This window comes from Podarcis filfolensis (assembly GCF_964270895.1).
Source record: "Podarcis filfolensis genome assembly, chromosome: 6".
Classification (NCBI taxonomy): Eukaryota; Metazoa; Chordata; class Lepidosauria; order Squamata; family Lacertidae; genus Podarcis; species Podarcis filfolensis.
In genome coordinates this window covers 66359421-66380511 of record NC_139609.1, presented here as the reverse complement: position 1 = coordinate 66380511, position 21091 = coordinate 66359421, and the positions used below count along the sequence as shown (strand labels likewise).

The following is a 21091-nucleotide window of genomic DNA, read 5'->3' as shown; positions in this document are numbered from 1 at the left end:
TTTTAGCAAACTTGTTATTATGTTCAGTTATGGTTGCTTCACCTTAAAAAAGGATGTTGTACATTCAGGGGGGAAAAGGCAACCAAAATGATCCAGGGGATTGAGCAGCTCCCCTGTGAGGAGAGGTTAAAACCTTGGTTGGCCTTTTAATATAGAGAAAATGTGAGCAGCGACATGAAAGGAGTGTAGAAAATGATGTATGGTAGGAGAAAGCAGACAGAGGCAAGTTTTTCTCTTGCTCTCTCCTAACACTAGAACTTGTAGAAGCTGAATGTTGGAAGATTCAGGGCACACAAAAGAAAGCAATTCTTCACACAGTGTATTGCCAGACTATGGATCTCACCCACCCAGGAGGCAGGGATAGCCAGCAACTTGGATGGCTTTAAAAGAAGAACGGGCAAGTTCATGGAGGAGAAGGTATTTGCCTTGATGGCTATGCTCTGTCTCCAATGTTGGGGGCAGCCTGCTTCAGAATACCAGTTGCTGGAAATCACAATGGGAGAGAGTCAGCTCTGGCTTGCAGGCTTCCTATTAGGATTTGATTGGCCACTGTGAGGACAGGATGCCCGATTAGATGGGTATTGGCCTGATCCTGTTCTTATATTCTTATGTCTATTGGCTGATGTTGGTGGCTCAAAATGGAATTCCTTCATTCCAAAAGTTGACACCTTTCTGCTTGCAGTTTGGTGGTCAGTTGCATCTTCTTTGAGTGGGAGAGGATTCATCATTCGTGAACCAAGAATCTGGAGTTTACACTCAGTTAATCTGCAGCGGGGTTTGTTTTCTTTTCATCTACCTGTGAATCGGGTTTACTCTGCATTCTTCATGAATCCAAACCTTGCTTTTTATGAATCTACTTTACTGCTCTTTCAAAGTTCAATTCGACAGGAACTGGGATGATTTCTTGCTTACGGAGCAGGTATTTTATAGTGGACCTCCAGGAAGAACTAAAAAAAAAAAAAAAAGCTGCCAACTTTAATTATTCCAGATAATTCCGGCGCGAAACTGGATAATCGCCCCCAAACAGATGACTCAAGGGGGCTTGGAACGTTCGCCTTCCTTTGCGCGGAGTGGGAGGTTCCTCGCGGGGCGCTCCGCCCGCCCTCCTCCAATCAGAAGTCGAGCAGGCCTCCCGAGGCGCTCGCCTGCATTTCCATTCATCTCCCGCAGGAGACAGGAGCCGCGCACGTGCCGGCGAGTCCCTCTCGAGAGCCCAGCAAAGGCGGACGAGCGCGAGGGCGGGAAAAAGCTCGCGGGCGGCCTGGGCGAGCGACGTCTTTCCCGGGAGTCGCTCCGCGCCCCCTCAGGGGACTTTCCCGCCCAGCGTCTCTGGGCTAAGCGCGGCGAGTCTGTGCAGCTCCCGCGCCTTTTTTTTATGGCGCTAGGACCCAGGCGAGTCTGTCTCTCGTGAGTCAGTTGCCGCAACAGCAGCGGCGGCTCGGTCGGAGTTGAGCGAGAGCGCCGTGGATGAGGCTGCGGCGCGCGCGCGAAGTGAATGGCTCGCGTGCGTTGGGAAAGTGGCCACGGAGCGAGGCGCTCGAGGATCCCGTGCGTGAGCCTGCGCGACGGCGCCTATAGCGGCGGCAGCAGCAGCAGCGGCAGCAGCAGCTCCTAGGGGGGCCTCTCTCCACCTGCCCGCGGTCGCAGCGCTGAGGTGAGTCGCCAGCCCGCCTTGGGCCAATGGACGCAGCAGGCGCGTGAGGAGAAGTTGCTGCTGGGCTGCCCGGGCGGGGAGGGGCCGGTCGCAGGGGACGCGGGCCAACTCCCAAGCCCGCGAGCTGCGGTCCCGGGGCTGTCACTGGAAATGGCACCTTGGGAGGAAGGTCCCTCGTGGGGTTGGACCAAGCAAGCCCAGCAGCCTCTGGGATGAGCGAAGATTAGTGGCGCGTCTTTCTCTGGGGAGCAGCAGCCCCGTTCGAAAGTCGTGGCTTAGAGGGCGCAGGGGTCCCTCATCAAATCCATAAATCCATAAACGGCGTGAGTAGCCCGTTTTCGCCTAGTTCCGCGTATGGTCGCACAGGGGGAAAAAATGCCTATGGCATTCTGGTGTAAATCAGGGCCAAGGCTGTGGTTCTCTCGCGCTGTTTTTACACTTTTTAAAGCCCCCAGACACGTACAGGGTTGAGTTCCCCTCCAGCTACAAACTCCCTGCTGGGACAGGATGGAAACTGACGGTGCTCATTGATTTATGGTTTGTGATTAAGCTTTTCCCCCCACCCCTGAAAGCGAATGCCAGGCAGAAGGGGAAAGAGGCGAGCAGATGAGCGGGAGGGGGTTGTTTTGTTTTTGTAGCTCCTTGGGACAGTTTGTGGATCTGTTTCTTCCACCCTTTAACTTTTGAGCATTGCCTTGTCCGGTGGGAAACCTGCAGGAAATAAATGGATATATGAATAGTGTGCTTGTCCGGCTGGTTTTTCTTCAAATTGTCACAAGCTTGGAAATTTGTGAGCATCGCAGTGTATTACTGTAAATCCTTTGTATAAGCTAGGTGTGGGTTTCCTCTTGTACAGCATAACGTAGCCTTGTACCTTAGCTTAACTGAAAACATGCATCAGAACTTGGTTAAGTTGTAGGAAGAGATTCTGTCTAGAACACCTCATGTTAGCTTTACTTTATCTTACCTGGTTCCAGTGATGCTCTCATTGTTTGATCGACATTCCATCATTAAATAATTCCATGGCACTGTACTGCTATAAAACAAGGAACATCATTATGGTCCATGAAATTGTATTATTGGGGGTGGGGGGGGAGTCAGGCATTCGCCTACAGGACAAAAAAAAGATAATAAGGACCAACGGCCAAATGGGTTGGATGAGTCATATATTGAGCCAAAGACGATCAGGACCTTAACATCAAGTATCTGAATCATTGCTTAACAATCTTTGAAACATCTGGAGACATTGTTCAGTGATACAGTCACTTTCAAAGGAGTATGTGGAATTGGGATAACGATAATTCAGCAACTTGAGAAATGCAGAGAACTCACCCTTAAGGGACAAAATCTGTTTCACGAGATGCTAGGAGAGGAAGTCATGAAGTTTCTGTTGCTCATTACTTTCTCCTAGTATTAGGTAAGCACAACTTTGCTCAGAAGCAACCTTGCTCTTCTTCTTTTAATTGTTCTCTGTTTTCTCATTTTAAAAATGGGCAGAAAGCTAAAGAGTTGTGAGATTGTGTCTGTTCAACTTGCTTCAAAGTGTCAAAGTTTCAGTTCAAGAAAACTAACTTGTTTCTGAATGGAAAGTGCTTATCCTTTACAGTACAACATACAAAGGAAAATTCAGCTGGTATATTATGAAGTCTGAAGTTGTGTTGGTGAAATAGATCCCACTTGTTGATGCAGATTTGTTTTGCTTCTGTACACATTAAAATTCTGTCACTTGCATGTATTTCAAAGGGGGGAAAGTTTGTTTCAAGACTCACGCACAGATCTCTGTAGTTTGTTTTCTAAGCATCAGTTTAAAGGTGTATTTATTATTTGTACTAAACAATTTAATTCTGCTTGTATTGTGGTCATGTTTCAACTGTTGAAAATGAAACTGTTTCATTTTTGCTTAAACACCATAAAGTGTAACAAGCATGGAAATACAGTAGTACAAAATTCAGTTCTGTCACATAATGTCAGTCCAGGCCAGGCTGATGGAGCTCTCCCAGACCATCCATTACAGTTTTTGAAAATGTCACTGTTTATCATGGCCATTTAAAGCAATGGTGACCTCTGCTGGCAATTCCCATCTAACAAATATGTGCTGAATTCAGCCATCTGATAAACATGAATTGTTCCTGATTGATTTAATAACATGCATTAAAGTAGTTTGGCTAATAAAACCATGAAGTTCACTTACACAGTTGTAATGACATTAATGGAGTTTGCTTCTAAGTAAGCATACATAGGATAAAGTTGTAAAAAAAAAATCCCTATTCTACCACCTCTCCACATGTGTTCTTCAGTTTTGTACTGTTTTGTGAGCTAGATTACACATATAGATTCCATTTTTTTGGTTTATGTTGCTTGCCAGAAACCCTGTCTGTTTTCGAGGTGAAGGAGTAGTTTTAATAATATAACAAAATTTCAGGGGGAAGACTGTTCCACATGAATATCTGGCATTTCAGATGGAAATAGTTTACTTTGTTATTGGTTAAACATTAAGCAATCCATGGTCTGGAATTAATTCACCTATAGAAGCAGGGGGGAGATTCTCTGCTTTTTTTGGTTTTTTTCTTTCTCTTGGCCTTTGTATGATTACCAGAAGACAAAAGAGATAGATATACAGTTGAGTTACAGGTAGATGAGAGAGAACTTACTCGTGCGTACACATGCAGCTGTCTTGGAGTTAATGGTGCTTGCCTAATTTAACCCTGCTTTGGTCTTCTAGCATTAACAGTGGAAATAGTAGACCACCCATAAGACTGTAAATGATAGCAAAAACTTTGTAGTAAAGAACATGAGAATGCAGAGGTCTTTATATAAAACAACAACTGCAATACGCACAGACATCTATACATCAAAATTAGTTTTTGTCTACCAAGGCAATAATTCAATGTTGGCTCAGAATCTTGAGATCTGGACTTGATAATAGCTACTGTGCTTGGAAAATCAGCTTCTGGATAACAGAAAATAGCCAAATGGTGCTGTTTTAAATATTGAAAGCCCTCAGAGAGTTTGTTCAAATGGCAGATTCCCCAATACTGAAGTGTTAAACTAGAAGTAGATGATAAAAATGTAGAGAGGTGTAAATGAATGTAAAAGTACCTAAGGAAATATTTTATCTGCTTTATCTTGTTAAGTCAGTTGGATACATTTTAAGTAGACTAATAGATGCAATAATGATAATTCAGTGAGTTCCCATTTGCTATAATTGTGTCTTCCAGTTGGAATCAGCAAAGAGATCAAAATGCAGCCCCTTTGAGACAAAAGGAGAAAGCAAAAGAACAACACAAATATCAGTAAATCCCATGGCAATCTCTAAAACATCCTATCCTGTATAAGTCAGTTCAAAATTAATTCCCATTGAGTTTCCAGGTCAGAGTGAATAAGACTGCAGCCTAAAAAAGTAAAAAGGCAGTAGCAGTTTGTTGTTGGCATCTGTCCGTCTTGAGAGACAATGGAGTGTGCATTAGGAGCCCTGAAGTGACCTCTTCAGGCTTCAGCAGTGTGTATGGAGGTCCTGGGCTTGGCTGCAGGAGTTGCCGGTAGGAGGTGTACGAGGCCCTATCTTAGAGACTGCACTCCAAGTTTGTGTAGGGTTTATTTTTTAGCCTTTCCTTCTCTTAAATATATCCCACAAGGCAGTGGAGGCTTAGGATCAGAGTTTTCATTCTCCTAGGTAAGCTACCTTCCCAGGTTGACGAGCCCCATCTGCCCCAGTATAGCAGAATAGAATGATAATCTGCAAAAAGACTGCTGAAATTATGCATTCTTCACACCCCCCCCCCCCATTTAAAAGCGTGGTACGAACCTCTCATGGGAGAGGGTGCCAGTTCTTGGCTGCTGAACTAAATGTCTCAGAAATGTAGGGGGGATTGTAGGGATTCTTGAGGAATACTGGCCCCGGGCCATTTGGGGTTTCAGAGGTCAAAACCAGCTCCTTGCATTAAGCCTGGAAACAAGATCAGTTAAGCTGGTACAAGATCTGTGTAATATGAACTGATTGACTGGCTCCTGTCCAAGCTTCTGGTTGCTGAAATCTGAAACTTCCAGATTGTCTTCAAGTTCAGCCCCACATAGTGAACATTAAAGTGGTCTGATCTGGAGGTGAATGACTGAGACCAGGTCTGGTTTATCAAAGAGAAAGGGACAGTTATTATGTAAGATGAAGCTGGAAGGACGTATTTCCTGCAACCACTGCCACCAGAATATTGAACCATCACATTTCTATCTATCTAGAGTTAACAGCCCTAGTCCAGATTTGTTCACTCTTCTGTGGTATCTTCTAAAGTGCATTCATACACCTCAGTCATCTATTCCAACCCTGTACAATGCAGGAATTAACACAACTTCAAGAAGAACCAGCAATACTTCCTCCTGGACCAAATTGGAGAGGCATCTTTTACAATTGCAATATTCCCTTTGCTTCATTATCATCAAAACTTTTATTGGCGTCACATACAAACATCCATAACATAACACGTATAGCTCTGGTGGCAGTGACCCAGTAGTGCTTTATTCAGCTAAGCAGAATCCCTTTGCTTAATGCAAACAAACTTCTATTTCCTTCTTCTCGTTATGGATTCAATTCAACTGAGCTACAGTGTCCTAAAAATATTCTTTGCCTTTGCAGTTATCCTCATTACCGAAAATTACAGATGTAATTAATTTAAAGGCAGCTAATATTAATAGAACAGCTTCTTTTTCTTGTTATTACAATCTTTGGTTTATGCTTCATACAGAGACATTTAAAAGATTTGTAAGCGATTAAAGCTAGAGTAGAACTGAAGTACATATTCAACAGCTCAAAGCTCAATGGCTTATGCAAGAGTTTGTGGCTCCTATGAGTTTATTAAAATGTGGGGTAAAGCTATATTCCATGTACTTTTAAAATCGTATCAGACTCAAGCTGAATTACTAAATGTTCATCAGTATGACTGGAAGGAGGATTTTACATCACTTTTTAAATTGAATTATATATGTCTAGAATTGGATGGAACCTTGTAACCCCTGTCCTGCTGCAGGAAATGCAGACCTAGAACATTCTCACTAGATGGCTTTCCCTACCAATCCTCTGCCTAATTATTTCCATTTGTAATGGCTTTCACCTTCAAGATGTTTTTCCTAATATTCTCCTAAAGTCAACCAATGTGGTGGTGTGGTTGTAGTGTTGTACTAGGGCCTAGGAGGTCCAGCTCCAAGGGCCCTCTGGTGGTTCCCCCCCTGCAAGAAGTGAGTTTACAGGGAACCAGGCAGTAGGCCTTCTCAGTAGTGGTGCCCACTACTGCTAATAATATAAACAGCTATCTGAGTTTTAGAAGACATCTGAAGGCAGCCCTGTTTTTAATGTTTGATGTTTTATCATGTTTTTAATATTCTGTTGGAAGCCACCCAGAGTGGCTGGGGAAAGCCAGCCAGATGGACAGAGTATAAATAAATTATTATTATTATTATTATTATTATTATTATTATTATTATTATTATTATTAGAGACAGGGGTTCAAATCCACAGAAACAGAAATGAATGTTCTGATGGTTCCTAAGCTGTCCCAGGGAAAGAGTGGAGCAAATCAGAGGGTTTCTTTCTGTTACCAGAGCACCAACTACTTGTTCAGCACCATTGCTGTTGCCTGTTTTACCAGTCATAAGGCCAGCAGAAGAATGAGAGTTGGGCTGAGTAGATGGGATTTTCTTCTCCATTGAAGCCCTGGGCATTTCATCTCTGTCCCGCCCAGCAGCACAATAGTAATATAATAGCCCTTTTTGAGATGGGTCTGTAAAGAGCAATCTTCCTTCCATCATAGCATTGGGCTTGGTGGAAAGGTTTCTCTCTGCCCTGCAGTGCCCAACCCAGCACCATGATGGGGAAAAAATTCTCTCCACACATCAGCAAAGGAATGGGGAGGGTATTGTGTATACAGTGGTACCTCTGGTTACGTACTTAATTCGTTCTGGAGGTCTGTTCTTAACCTGAAACTGTTCTTAACCTGAAGCACCACTTTAGCTAATGGGGCCTCCTGCTGCCGCCACACCACCGGAGCACAATTTCTGTTCTCATCCTGAAGCAAAGTTCTTAACCCGAGGTACTATTTCTGGGTTAGCAGAGTCTGTAACCTAAAGCGTATGTGACCTGAAGCATGTGTAATCCGAGGTACCACTGCATATCTCTATCTCTTCCTCTTCCTCTTCCTCTTCCTCTTCCTCTGTGTGGCTTTGTTCCTTGGGCTGAAAAGGGTGAGCCAGCCCTATTTTAAGCACTCCGCTTTTGTTTATTATGAGAATAAGCATTTCATTATTAAGACTTCATGCATTTCTCTGCAGATATCCATAACTGAGATGATTATGACTGCCTAGAACCTCCATAACTAAGGAAGATGAAATACATCTGTCGCTCTAATGCAGTGATCTAAGTGCTTGTGCTTGGGATTCAGTTTGTAATTCTAGTTCTGATCTAGTAATAATGTTGTTTTAGAAGAGAACCCTTTATGTTTGTAACCCTTCCCACAGATCTGGGTTGGCTTGATCATGGTATATGAGACTTACAGTAGATTAGGTAATGAAGTGCAGAGTCAGTTCCTGTACCCTTTTCAGGCAGGTATTTCTACCTGTTAGGTAAAGAATGATGCTGGCTCCCAGGAATTTTAAACATTTAAACTGTCCTGCATAGCGTATCTAAATATTTGAAACTGAATACTATTGATTTTATAATTTGTTATTTATATCAAATTATTGGAAAACAGTTTAAGCACATAAAAAACCAGCAGAACAAAAATGGAAGTACAATAGGTTATTTCACTCTTTAAATTAATCTGACATATGCGAATTCTTGGATCCTAGTAATTGCAATTCATTCTGCGGCAGGGGAGCCTCATGGTCAAATGTAGCAAGCCAATGGAACACTTAATTATTTTCCTTGTAAATCTTCCAGTAGGTCCAGCCAGAAAGGCTCTTAAGAACTATATGCAAAACTGTCCCCTTTTTACTCCTTCTTGTGCCTTTGACAACAGGTTGACATGCAGATATCAAACAGGAGAGAAAAAGCTTTACCAGTTCAACTACTGCTTCTGCATTTGCTGTTAAGGACACAGGAGCAGGTTAAAAGTCAGGCACCCCTAACTTTATGGAGCATTTGATCTAAAACTTGCAAAGGGAAAATAACCTGTGTTTCCTCTCATCATGTGTTAAATGGTGAGCGTACCTAACAAACAAAACCTACTAGATCAAGTGTGACAGGCAGAATACTGTGCGTGGCATTTTGATAAATTGAGAGAAGTCTTAGTAGCAGGGTTTCTAAAATTCAGGCAGAATCTGTGTTCGAACTGACCTTTTTTCAGCATTGCTTATCAGCTTGTGTGTCAGTGTTCACTCTAAGGAACACTTTGGAATCTTGAAGAGGAGAGAAATATTTGCTTCCCAGGAAACATCTTTTTCTTCTCTTTCCAAGGGTTCTGGGTTTATGGTATTACAGGCTTTAAAGAAAAGAAGGTCTATTGGCAAGTAGCCATATCAAAATCCAATTTTCCATTACTGGGAACAATAACAACATATGATTATACTTTCCAAGTTACTCTGATGAATCTACCTTGAGCAGTGGTAAGGAAGATGAGAGGGATTGGGTTAAATGGGTGCAGAGGGAAGAATGTATTCTAGCTAATGACAGGCAGAATCATGGGCAATCATAAACCACTTTCTGCAGCACTAAATGATAACAGTCATTTTGTGTAGCAAACCTACGTTGATCCCAAACCTGAAGCCCAAGTAATTTGCAATAAAGCTTTAGAGAAGTTTCTACTGCTGGAAACTCTTGAGCATGAACCTTCAAAAGCATCCTGATGGGCTCTTTAAAAAGATATATAATGAAGATCCAAAATAGCTCTCCTTTTACATGTCGTGCTTTCATTAACAATGCCCTATTGAAAGATCACTTAATTTAATAAGAGGGAATTTAAAGCAAATCTATGAGCATAAACCTGCTTGTAAAAAATGCTCAGATTCACAGGAATTTGCTTGAGGTACTGATTGGATAATGTGTTGGAAGCCACATTATCATACTGTGGCCACCGCAGCAAATTATTGGCCATGTCTATTTAAGTTATACTCAGGAGAAGGGAATGGGGTAAAAGAGAGGATGTTCCTCCTGTTTCAGCACCTATTGTTTTTCTTTTTAAACAAACGTTGCAGGTGTAAAGCAGGCCAAAGCATTGCGTGTATGGTGGTATGTTTTAACACACATGCCACAGTTTGTGTTGTAAGGGCACCTTTACTACTATGAGGAAATGTGAGAGATTCCTGTTATAATTGCTTCTCAGCATGGAAAACAGTGTTGTTATTATGTTAATGAAGCAACAGACACCCAACAGAAACTACTGTTGGAGTCTTTATTTACCCCAGTGTTCAGCTATACAGCTTTGCTACCCCTACAATTGTAGAATTGTATCTGAAAACCTAACATGCTTGGTATGTGTGTTTGCTTAGTATGTATGATGCATGCTTGGTATGTGTGTTTAGCACCAGAAGGGGGCAGAGAAGAGAGATGTGCTCAGGAAACCCAGATTAACCACATACATGTAATTTAATCTAAAATGTATGTGTACAGTTACTTTAAATTACCCATTGTGCCTCCCAAATTTTTTCCCCACTGAATTTAGTTATTTTTGGCTTAAGACCTTAGGCCTGACTAATGGGTAGTAAATATGAAAGAGATCTAAACACACTGGCTTGACAGACAAGGCAGCACATTATTGGGGTGTGATGAGTAAGTATCCATACCAGCTTGGTTTACTAGGTGCTACTTCAGATGTAGTGCCTGTTGCTTTAACAGATCCATTCTCCTACTTCCTCTCATTTTCCTCCACAACTATAGCAGGCTGTACTGTAGCTGTGGTTCACCACTGATGGAGAAGAAGAGGAAGCTATGGAGCTCTAAAAGCAAGCAACAAGTTGGTTGGAGTCAGGGCAGAGCTAAGAAGCCCACAGTGGGATGCCTGGATTTCTCATATGGGTGCCATAAGTTGGATCTCGGGTGTTGTTTGTTTTTTTAATTTCTTAATAGGTTTAGACCACTTAAAATGTGGGGTTGCCAAATCCAGACCCTTTTCCCAATGAGCTCATGGTGGTGTACAAAGTTCTCCCCCTCTTCCAGGTCCCAGTCCAACTGTCACACCACACTGTTTCTCAGACTTCCTGGGTTTTTGTCCTACAGCTTCAGTGTAGTTATACACATAGAATTTATTCAACTAGTCTGCAATCTCTTCATACTTATTTAGCACATCTTTAGTTCACTTGTCATCTGACTTCCTCCCAGCTGGATTTTCTACTTCTGGGGAACTTAAAGATTTTTTAAAAATCCTTGTTCTTAATTTTCTTAGTGACAAGAGCCTCAAATTCTTTATTTCGTTTCCCACCCCTCTTCATCCACTTCTGTTTTGTGTTTGTGTGTGCACACGTGCTGGTTTGTGTCTCTTTTTATTCTGATTTGTATAAGAGACTCCCATTTTCTGAAGGAACCCTTCTTGCCCGTAGTAGTTTCCTTGCTTTGATATAAATATGCCCAGATTGTGTCAGAAGTAGGAGCTTGTGGATGTATATCACATTGAAACCAGTAGTATTAAGCTATCAGCAAATTCCCCTCTGCTATATTGTTTTGTTGAAAGATGCATATTTAAGCAGCAGAGACTGTACTGATTTTCAGCTGAGCAGGTTCAGGCATAGTTACAGGAATTCACCCAATAGCAGGTATGGTGATTTATTTGCCTGTGCTTTGGGGGATTTTCCTCTGTCTTGGTTAAATGTGACAACTGTTGTCAAAAATATAATCACAGGTCTTGCCTCTAACACTGAGCTGCAATAAACATGACTGTAAAATTTTTAGCCTGGCAGTGGGTCATTTATTTTATTTTTGAATAGCTATGCAAGTTCCAGTTTCAAAGCTGCTATGCTTAAGGCTTATTTAGCTCCTCTGTGGGGTGGTGACTGTTTGGGAAACTAATAAAAGATTAGGCTCCATTTGACAGCTTTGAACCACACAGAGGAAATTAGTGGAATTCGTATTCCAACGAGAGATGGATTATTGCTTTGCCAGTTTCATGTTACGTGAAATGTACCTCTGCTTTTCTTGCCACCTAAGACCTTTTTTTTGTATTCTAAACAGTATTAAGGCTTGGAGTTTTGTTTTTATGGCTCTCATTAATTTAACAGTTTTTCTAAAGACTGTGAAATCATGGGTCTCAAGGGGCATTTTTTAAATAGATGTCAACTCCACTCATTTTTATAGTGTGGCTTGTTTCCTATACAGCACAGTCCTGCTTCTCTTCTCCCCTGCACCCAAGAGTGTGTTCAGATGAATGTGGCCTTGGAAGAAAGTTGCATGTTTCAAAGCAGGAAAGTGGACTAACAATGGCAGTATGCTTGTATATTGGCACTCAAGTAAACAGACATTCAAGAGAATTCCATTTAGATTTAGGCATCAAATTAGGGGCATCTGTCACCCCCCCAAAAAATACTGTAGGCTCTATCAGCCATATAATCACTCAGGTGATCAGAGACAGATAATGATAGAATTGTAGAGTTGGAAGGGACCCCAAGGGTCATCTAGTCCAACCCCCTGCAATGCAGGAATCCCAGCTAAAGCATCCATGACAGATGGCCAGCCAACCTCTGCTTAAAAACCTCCAATGAAGGAGATGTAGAAATAAAAGTCAAATATTTTCAAAATTCCAGGTACTGCAGTTAATATAAAGTTCTGAAAACCTGCAATTATGTTCCCTGTGAGATGTATGGATAAATTCCACCCCCACCCCCACCCCCAATGATGAAGGCATTCTCAATTATCTACTGTTATGGAATAAGCTATAACATGTGTACTACTGTACCGTAACTTAAGTGCAAGTCTTTTTTTTAACAGAGCAGCAGAACCTTGAAGCTTCCCTCTTAACCCTGCTTTTTTAAAGGGGTGAGGGATATGTGACTCTCCACATGTTTTTGGGACTTTCTTTCCCATCAACTCCAGCCACCTTGGGCAATAGTCATGGATGATGGGAGTTGAAGTCCAGCAACATATAGGGCCCCAGATTCCCCACCCCTGCTTTATTACAAAAGGTTTTGTAAACCCATGCCTCCACCATCCTAGGAATGGCACTGACAATTCTGAATGTCATGCAAGGCTCTTCTTCTCCACAGTCCTCTCCATTCTGCCTCACCCTCTAAAAGCCACTTTTATTGCATATTTAATGGGGCTTTGCATGAGTGCTTTGGGTAGCTATATCTACATTGGGTTTCAGATTGTTCTCCTGCGTCAACACTGGGTCCCCTGTGCTGGTTTATGTGCACCACTACTTCAGAGCAGGATGGCATACTTGGACTCTAAAGCAAGGTTACCATTTGTCATTGAAGGATATGCATTTGAGGACTTTAAAGTGGATGGAGTCCCATTCCAGTTCCTTTCCATCAAAAGCTTATTTTCATACAAAGGCTAATGCAGCTTGGTTTGATACCTTATTCATTTTCTGCTTGGGTCCAGAAGTGCCAAACTCAGTTTCTGTTATTTTACTTTCAAAAAACCCCAGACCAAATCCAAATAAATATAAAGTAAAACTAAAAAAAAACATTTACAGTGGTACCCCAGGTTACGAACTTAATTCCTCCTAGAGGTCCATTCTTAACCCAAAACTGTTCTTAACCTGAGGCATGCTTTTGCTAATGGGGCCTCCCACTGCCGCTACACCACCACCATGCAATTTCCATTCTCATCCTGGGGCAAAGTTCTCAACCCGAGGTACTACTTCCGGGTTAGCAGAGTTTGTAACCTGAAGCACTTGTAACCCAAGGTACCTCTGTACTGGTAATTTTCAAGGAGTCAAATGCTGAGAAAAGCAGAAGAAAGCAGAACGTGAAAACTGGTCCTTTCCTATTATTACCTGATGCAGAAAACAAACAAAACAAAGACAACAAACACATAGTATTCAACCATGGAAGAAAAAATAGAACATAGACTGTAATTCTGTGCACATTGGGCTGCTTAGATTCCATTGACGTAGGCAAGATGTAAACCAGGGGTCAGCAAACTTTATTCAGCAGGGGACCGGTCCACTGTCCCTCAGACCTTGTGAGGGGCCAGACTATATTTTGAAGGGGAAAAACAAATTCATATGCCCCACAAATAACCCAGAGATGCATTTTAAATAAAAGCACACATTCTATTCATGTAAAAACACCAGGCAGGCCCCACAAATAACCCAGAGATGCATTTTAAATAAAAGCACACATTCTACTCATGTAAAAACACGCTGATTCCCAGATAGCCCGTGGGCCGGATTTAGAAGGCGATTGGGCCAGCCCTGGCCCCCGGGCCTTAGTTTGCCTACCCATGATGTAAACATTCCCACTGTGCATGAATGCAGTCATAGAAAGTTTTTTTAAAAAAAAACATTCACATTCAATTTGCACTGTAGGTTCCCCAATCCTACTCAATATCACTGTATTTCCGGTTGAACCTACTTGTAATAGGGTTTTCATATCAATAGACAGTTAACTTATTAAAAGCTATTGTAATCCCAGTTGCAAAGTCTTGAGCTTTGCAATGCCATGTGCAAGTTTTCAAGATTGGACATAGTGATAAAAAGGTGTAGCTTTAGAAGAGGAAGGCTGGCCAGCATGTGTGGAACAATATCTTCTAGGAGTCAGAGGCTCCTACTTCAAAACAAGAGATAATGCAGCACATATTTGGGAACTAAAGTTACAACTTGTCAGAAACGATTTTAAAAAGTTTCACATATGAGTACAGGACAGAAAATATTTTTCAGTTACTTGGGAAACTTCTCCTTCAGCTAGATTTGGTAAATATCGGACAAGCAAAATCCATGCTGAGAAATTTCAAGTTATATGTCTTATAGATTATAGACTTTAAGCAAATTATAAAAGTGTAAATTAGGTCATGGTTGGCTCAGACAGTTTATTTTAGTACACTAGTCCATAGTAATTGAATCCATTTAAAATAAATCTGCCTTGAAATATGATACTGTGAATGACAAAGCCATTTTAATAAATATAAAAAGTCAGGATTACTCTCTATTCAGTCAGTGGGGCAGAATGCCTTGCATCAGGACTGCCTGTGAACCAGAGGGTTTGGTAACTACTAGCCAAATTATTTCCATATGTGTGGTCTCAGTACCGTAAGGCAAAAATGTGACTTTAGACAATTAAAATGTTAAGTAACATGTATAACTGCTTGGCAGCATTGCCAAAGTATATCGCTAGTTGAATCTCTAATTGTTCACATTTAGGCAGAATATACATTACACCAGTAAAATGTTTTAGCAAGGAGACAAATCAAGATAATGTTATCTATTTGAGAGGAACTCCGCTGTGTGTTCCATCTGGAAAGCTTATCTCCCCTTTGATTTTTGTTCTACTTGTATATATTGCCTCCCATATTCATCCCTGTCATTCTTGCAGTCCTAATTTAACATTTGGGAATTTGTGGTTTACCAAAGTCCTAACCCAAGCAAATCTTCTAACTTTCAGTATCTTTCCTATAATGTACCTCTTGCCTTGACACTCTTTCAGCGATGTAATTAAGTAACTTTTGTGCAGAGAAAGTCATGCAGCATGATCTTCTTACAGTGATATAAATTACAGAGATGGTGATTCTCAGCCCCTATTTATGTTGTTGCAGTCCCATTGAATTAATGGCATTCCATCAATGCAAGTTATCTTAGGGCAAAACTAGACATAGTAATGCAGTTTGGTTGTGCACAGCTGTTTTTTCTTCAGCTAGTAGCCAGCACAGTGGGACTGCGAAATAGCATGGTGCACTTTGCTTCTCTGCTCTTGTTGTAGTTCTGATTGGAATTGACTGCTTTACCTCCTATTTGTAATGGAAGAAAAGTTCCAATTGATTCCCATTGTGAGTAGCAGTCATGGGATGGGGGTTTCAGGGGGACTGTGGTGAAGGCAAAGGGTTAAAGCCTTCACACACACACACACACACACACACACACACCACAATCTTGATCTGTCTTGAGGGTCCCATGTAGCATCTACTAGTTAAAGGGGGGGGGGGGCGAAACAGCTGCACAGAACTAAAGTATATTACAAACTTCACATCAGTTTGGCTTGTTTATCCCATTTTAGCAATAAGGTTATTCTTCCATTGATGGGAAGGCAGGAAATAGTGTCATAATATTATGTTGCTCCAATCATCCTGTTTGCCTCATATCATTGCTGTTTAATTTATGAGCTATTTCTCCGACAAGTTAGAAGTTAACATGTCAGGAAATGCACAGCCCTGAAAATTTATTGTGCTCCAACCAGACAAAAGCCACTTTCCAAAGCAAACTGAATTAAGACTCAGTGGCTCATTTATAACATTTTTGGGCGCTGTTCTCTTCCGTTGTGGGGTCGGGGGGTGCGGAGTATGTTTGTATTGGATTTTCAACAAATGCAAAATTATTGCCCAGCAGGGAGAAGCTAGTTGAAAAATACAAACAACTCAGAAGAAAGAGGTTCTTCAGGGTTAATAAAGAAACCAGTGCACTAAAACACATTCAAAGAAGGAACTGGCTTCCTGTAAACTCCAGGAGTGTGCCACATTGGATAAAAATATTCGGTTTGGATAGGACTGGATAGATTGCTCGTGTTTCTCCTGAAGTGTCTGTGACACGTAAGGCTGGCACTTAAAGGCACAGTTGTAGTTTTTGTTTTTGTTTTAGCAGCCACATGATACCTAGAAATGTACCTGGTGAAGCTTTTGCTGGCATGGAGTTAAGAGGTAGGAAAAGCATCACTTAGCAAATTAAAGGCATTGACATGGGGCCAGAAAAAAAATATGATGGCAGCTCTAATAAAAAGAAATAATGCAGTCCCTACTGACATCATGTCTAATTTACAACATTTGATAGCAGGATGTAGAGATGATGTGTGCTAAAGTTATGTGAGTAGTATTGCGTGTAAGCCAGTATAGTGCCAAAAGAGCCAAATTTGCAAATAGACCATGACCAGTCACATTCCCATGATGGCTATTATAAAGCTGATTTTATAATATTTACATACTTTCTTCATTCCTAAGTACTTGGCTTCTTGCAGCTGTGACACTGCTTCCTTCGATCATACTGTAGGTGTAGACATCTTGTACTATTACTGCATCTCACTTAACGTTGGGAGAAACACAAGTGCTTTTACTAGCTCCACCTGAAACAGTAAGGAATTGGGACTTTCAGGCCCTAATCCCAACTGCAGTGCTATTGATAACTGTGTAACAGCACTTCTCATCAGATGCTATAAGCCAGAGCTGGGAAACCTTTCAGCCTGCAGAAGTTGTTGGACTTCAATTCTTATCAGCTCTAGTCAGCATAGTCAGGGATGATGGGAGTTATATTGCTGCAGTATCGGTGGAGGGTGGACAGAGGTTCCCCAGCTCTGCTCTCAACTTTTGCCACCATTCCCAGTGGCGTAGCGTGGGGGGTGCAGGGGGGGCCGGCCGCACCGGGCGCAACATCTGGGGGTTAGGGTTAGGGGGCACAAATCCACGGGTTAGGGGGCGCAAATCCACTTGCCTTGCCCCGGGTGCTGACAACCCACGCTACGCCACTGACCATTCCGACTCATTGGATTGCATTTTACTGGGGGCTGCTATTAATAATATGTCTGGTGATGCTTGTTTTCTTGTCGTATTTGCCATGCTTTGATTAGCAATCCAAAGAAATGAAACATTACCCAAAGAGACACACCTCTTCTAATCAAGCGGTCAGCTCTTCTGGCCAACAGAGAGGCAACTTATGTGATTCCAAGCCTCTTCTCCTATGTTATTTCATTTTATTTATTTCTCTGAATATTTGCACCCTGCCTTTTTCCTCAGATGGGCCCCTAAGGCAATTTGTAATCCATTAAAAGCAAACAATAAAATGCAAAAGTACAATAACTAATAAAAAGTAGTAACTTCTAAAATTGGAACCAATGAAACACATCCTTGCAGGGGAACAGAAACTCAGCCCAGACTAAAGGTCTGGCAAAACAGAAGAATGATTTTGCAGCTTGCAAGGTACAGTCATTAAATAATGGCCCAATCTGGCCTCCTGGAGAGGGAGTTCCATTAACAGGGCAATTCAGCTGAGAATGTTGTGTATTGTACTGTGTACTGTGGATTAGCTTAAATACAGTGGGCCACAGGACAAGGCTTCTGGTGAAATATACAGTTTGTGAGCATGTTAATGTGGAAGAATACAGTCCATCAAAAAATCTGCCCCCAAATGGTTTAAAGACTTTGTATGTAATAATTAGCACTTCAAACTGGAGTCTAGAAATGACTTGGCAGACAGATTGAACAATGTTGCAGACTTTAGTATTTTACTCTGGGATAAAGAATGACATTTATTGACGTGAATGTTCAGGAGAATACTTTTAGCTAATATAAAGGAACTGTTGACATGTTTCCCTTGAAGAATAAGAAGTAATTACTCTTGAATGAGCTGAGTGATAAATTGCAGTTACCTTTCACACAGGTATGTGCCATGCTAAAGGCACAGAAGTGTGCCTGTTTTTAAAAAGTTGGCAACTGGTGGTGTGAACTGTATTCCATAACAACATCACACCTAATTTACAACAGTTAATATAGCTTGGGGCTGAGATAAAGTGTGCTAATGCTGTTTCTGACAAGAATGCAAAGCTGCATAGGCAAATCCACAAATATCTCACAGCCAGCATGTAGACAAGATTATGATAGTAGACTTCAATGAATAGCAGTAGGGGATTTAAACAAAAAAACCCACACCACACCCTTACCCATCCAAAGCACATGTGTTGGGGGTGCACGGGCTTGCCCCATTCCCCTTCCATTGAAGCATCCTGTGTATACATTATCTGAGTGGCATGGAACTGCATGGAAGTAGCTCCCTTGCATAAGTGTGCATCAGTTCATGGTCCCCTCCCAAGAAGTGGTACAAGTGAAACCCAAAGGCACAATCACCTGGGAGGATTGCACAATAAAGTTCTCCTGTGGAGGACCTAGTACGTAAGCAGAAGACCTACCCTAGGTTGGGCTGTGAGGTACATTTATTGTGTTGCTTCCATTCCTGTACTTCATTGCAAAATTAACCTGTTGATCAATCAGTTAAGAATGGCATGCCATGCAGAGAGTGCATGAATGTGATTTTGCTTTAGGGGAAGTGCTTCTCAGATCTCCTCTTCCAATTTTCCTCCACAAAACAGCAGCCCAGACATGTAGTCATTTTCCTGAGGCCTGATCCAAAAGCCATCAAAATTAAGATTTCCCCTCTGTGTATTGTTTGAAGTTACTGGCTTAGGAAGGGGGTGGGCCTGTGTACTGTTACCAAGATGAAACAGTAAAATTTTCCAGTAGTGTATGTCTAACAAGTTTGTATCGCTAAGCTAGTCCAAAACAGAGATACTCCCTTCCCATGTTGCTTTTCCTTTCTCCATTAGCTGCTTCCTTCCAGTTTTCCATTCCATTCTATGGCAATCTTCTTCTTGACCTATGCCATACACCCTTGTTTCTCTTACTGTTTTCTCATTCCAGAAATCTATTGAGAATAAATCATGAGTCACAAGAGAGAAAAGTTCTCTTTCAGTAGTCTTTGTGGCAAGCAAGTGTGAGGCTTAAGGTTATTTTACTTGCTTTTTTGTTGCTATGTTACTCCTAAAGTATTTTAACTTTTTTCCACTCAATACTGCAGAGATGTAGAACTCTGCAGAGGACAATGAAAGCTGCTACGTTTTGCACTAGGTTTCAGTGCTGGACTATTATTATTATTATTATTATTATTATTATTATTAATAATAATAATAATTTATTTATATCCGCCCATTGCTGGGTTTCCCCAGCCACTCTGGGCGGCTCCTAACCAAATATTAAAAACACAATACAGCATTAAACATTAAAAACTTCCCTAAACAAGGCTGTCTTCAGATGTCTTTTAAAAGTAAGATAGTTGCTTATTTCCTTGACATCTGATGGGAGGGTGTTCTACAGGGCAGGTGCCACTACTGAGAAGGCCCTCTGCCTGGTTCCCTGTAACCTCATTTATTGCAGTGAGGGAAGTGCCAGAAGGCCCTCAGCACTGGACCTCAGTGTCCAGGCTGAACAATGGGGGTGGAGACGCTCCTTCAGGTATATAGGACCAAGGCCGTTTAGGGCTTTAAAGGTCAGCACCAACACTTTGAATTGTGCTCGGAAATGTGTAAGATGTCCATGTATATTGCATTAGTTACTGGACAAATACATATTGGGTCTAGCTCTTCCCAAGCTGTTGCTGAGGTGTTCTGCCTACCTGTGATCCTAAACATACTCCTTAGCACTTTGACTTCCAATACAAATACTTCTTCCCATGCATGACTGTGCCAGTCAAGAGGTTGGAACTCCCTCCTTAGCAATGCTTAACCTGGTATTAAGCAGGATATCTTTCAGGCAGGCAGCAAATATAATCTTACTCACCTTTGTACCTGTATATTGGAACCCAAACAGAAAAAGGTTTAGGAAGGTATGACCCAAAGAGAATAGCCAAAAGTATTACAAGAATAAACATTGTAGTTCTTGGTATACATGATAAAAGAATGGACAGATATCATTGATTTATGAAGGTGGTTTTCACAGCAATATTTAAAGGCCACTGTTGGATAGATCTAGGATTTACTGCACAGTCCTATGTATATCTAGGGGTGGGGGAGAAATTCAGTTTGCTAAGAATTTTAATGGAAAATTAACCTAATTTGCAGTTTCAGAAACAGAATGCCAACTGAAACATAACTATCCTTTGAAATTTACACTTCTCCAAATTTTGCAGTGCAGTCAGTTTATGGGAGGGTTATACACTCATAACTGTTCTGTTGAAATAAGAGTGATGTGCAGTGCAATCCTATACATCGTGACTCAGGAGCCCCATTGAGTTCAGTGGGACTTACCTTCAGTATTTTACCGTATTTTTCTCTGTATAAGTTGCCCCCATGTATAAGATGATCCCTATTTATTTTAACCCAAAATTAAGAAATGAAGTTGTTTAGCTTTGGGGGGGGAGGTCACTTCCTCCAATCGCCCACCCACCTGCCCGCCACTGCCGATCACTTGCCACAGCCACTGCTGATCGCACACCTTGCAGTGGCCACCAATTGTCTGCTTGCTCGCCACCACCAACAGCCCACCCGCCCACTTGCTGCAACCGCCAATCATCTACCCGCCTCACCACAGCCACCAATCGCCTGCCCAATTGCCACAGCCACAGCCAATTGTCAGCAGGCCTTACTGCAGCCACCAATCACCCACCAATCGCCGCTGCCAATCTCCTGCTTGCTGCTGCCATTAATTGCACATCCCCCCTCTGCATTCACTATCCATGTGTAAGACGACACCCAATTTTTGCCTAATTTTTTTTAGCAAAAAGCATTGTCTTATACACGGAAAAATACAGTATGTTCTATAAATACTCAACAAAAGTA

The 21091-nt window shown here is 41.8% G+C and overlaps 1 protein-coding gene across 2 annotated transcripts in view; it reads left to right on the top strand.

Annotated features, from left to right (window-relative positions):
• The first annotated feature begins 1211 nt into the window (after positions 1-1211).
• NGF (nerve growth factor) overlaps positions 1212-21091 on the top strand; it is a 54777-nt gene continuing 34897 nt past the window's right edge. For both annotated transcript variants that reach the window (XM_083617614.1, XM_083617615.1), the window contains exon 1: positions 1212-1654. The gene's annotated coding sequence lies outside the window, so the exon portion shown is untranslated. The remainder of the gene's footprint in view (positions 1655-21091) is intronic.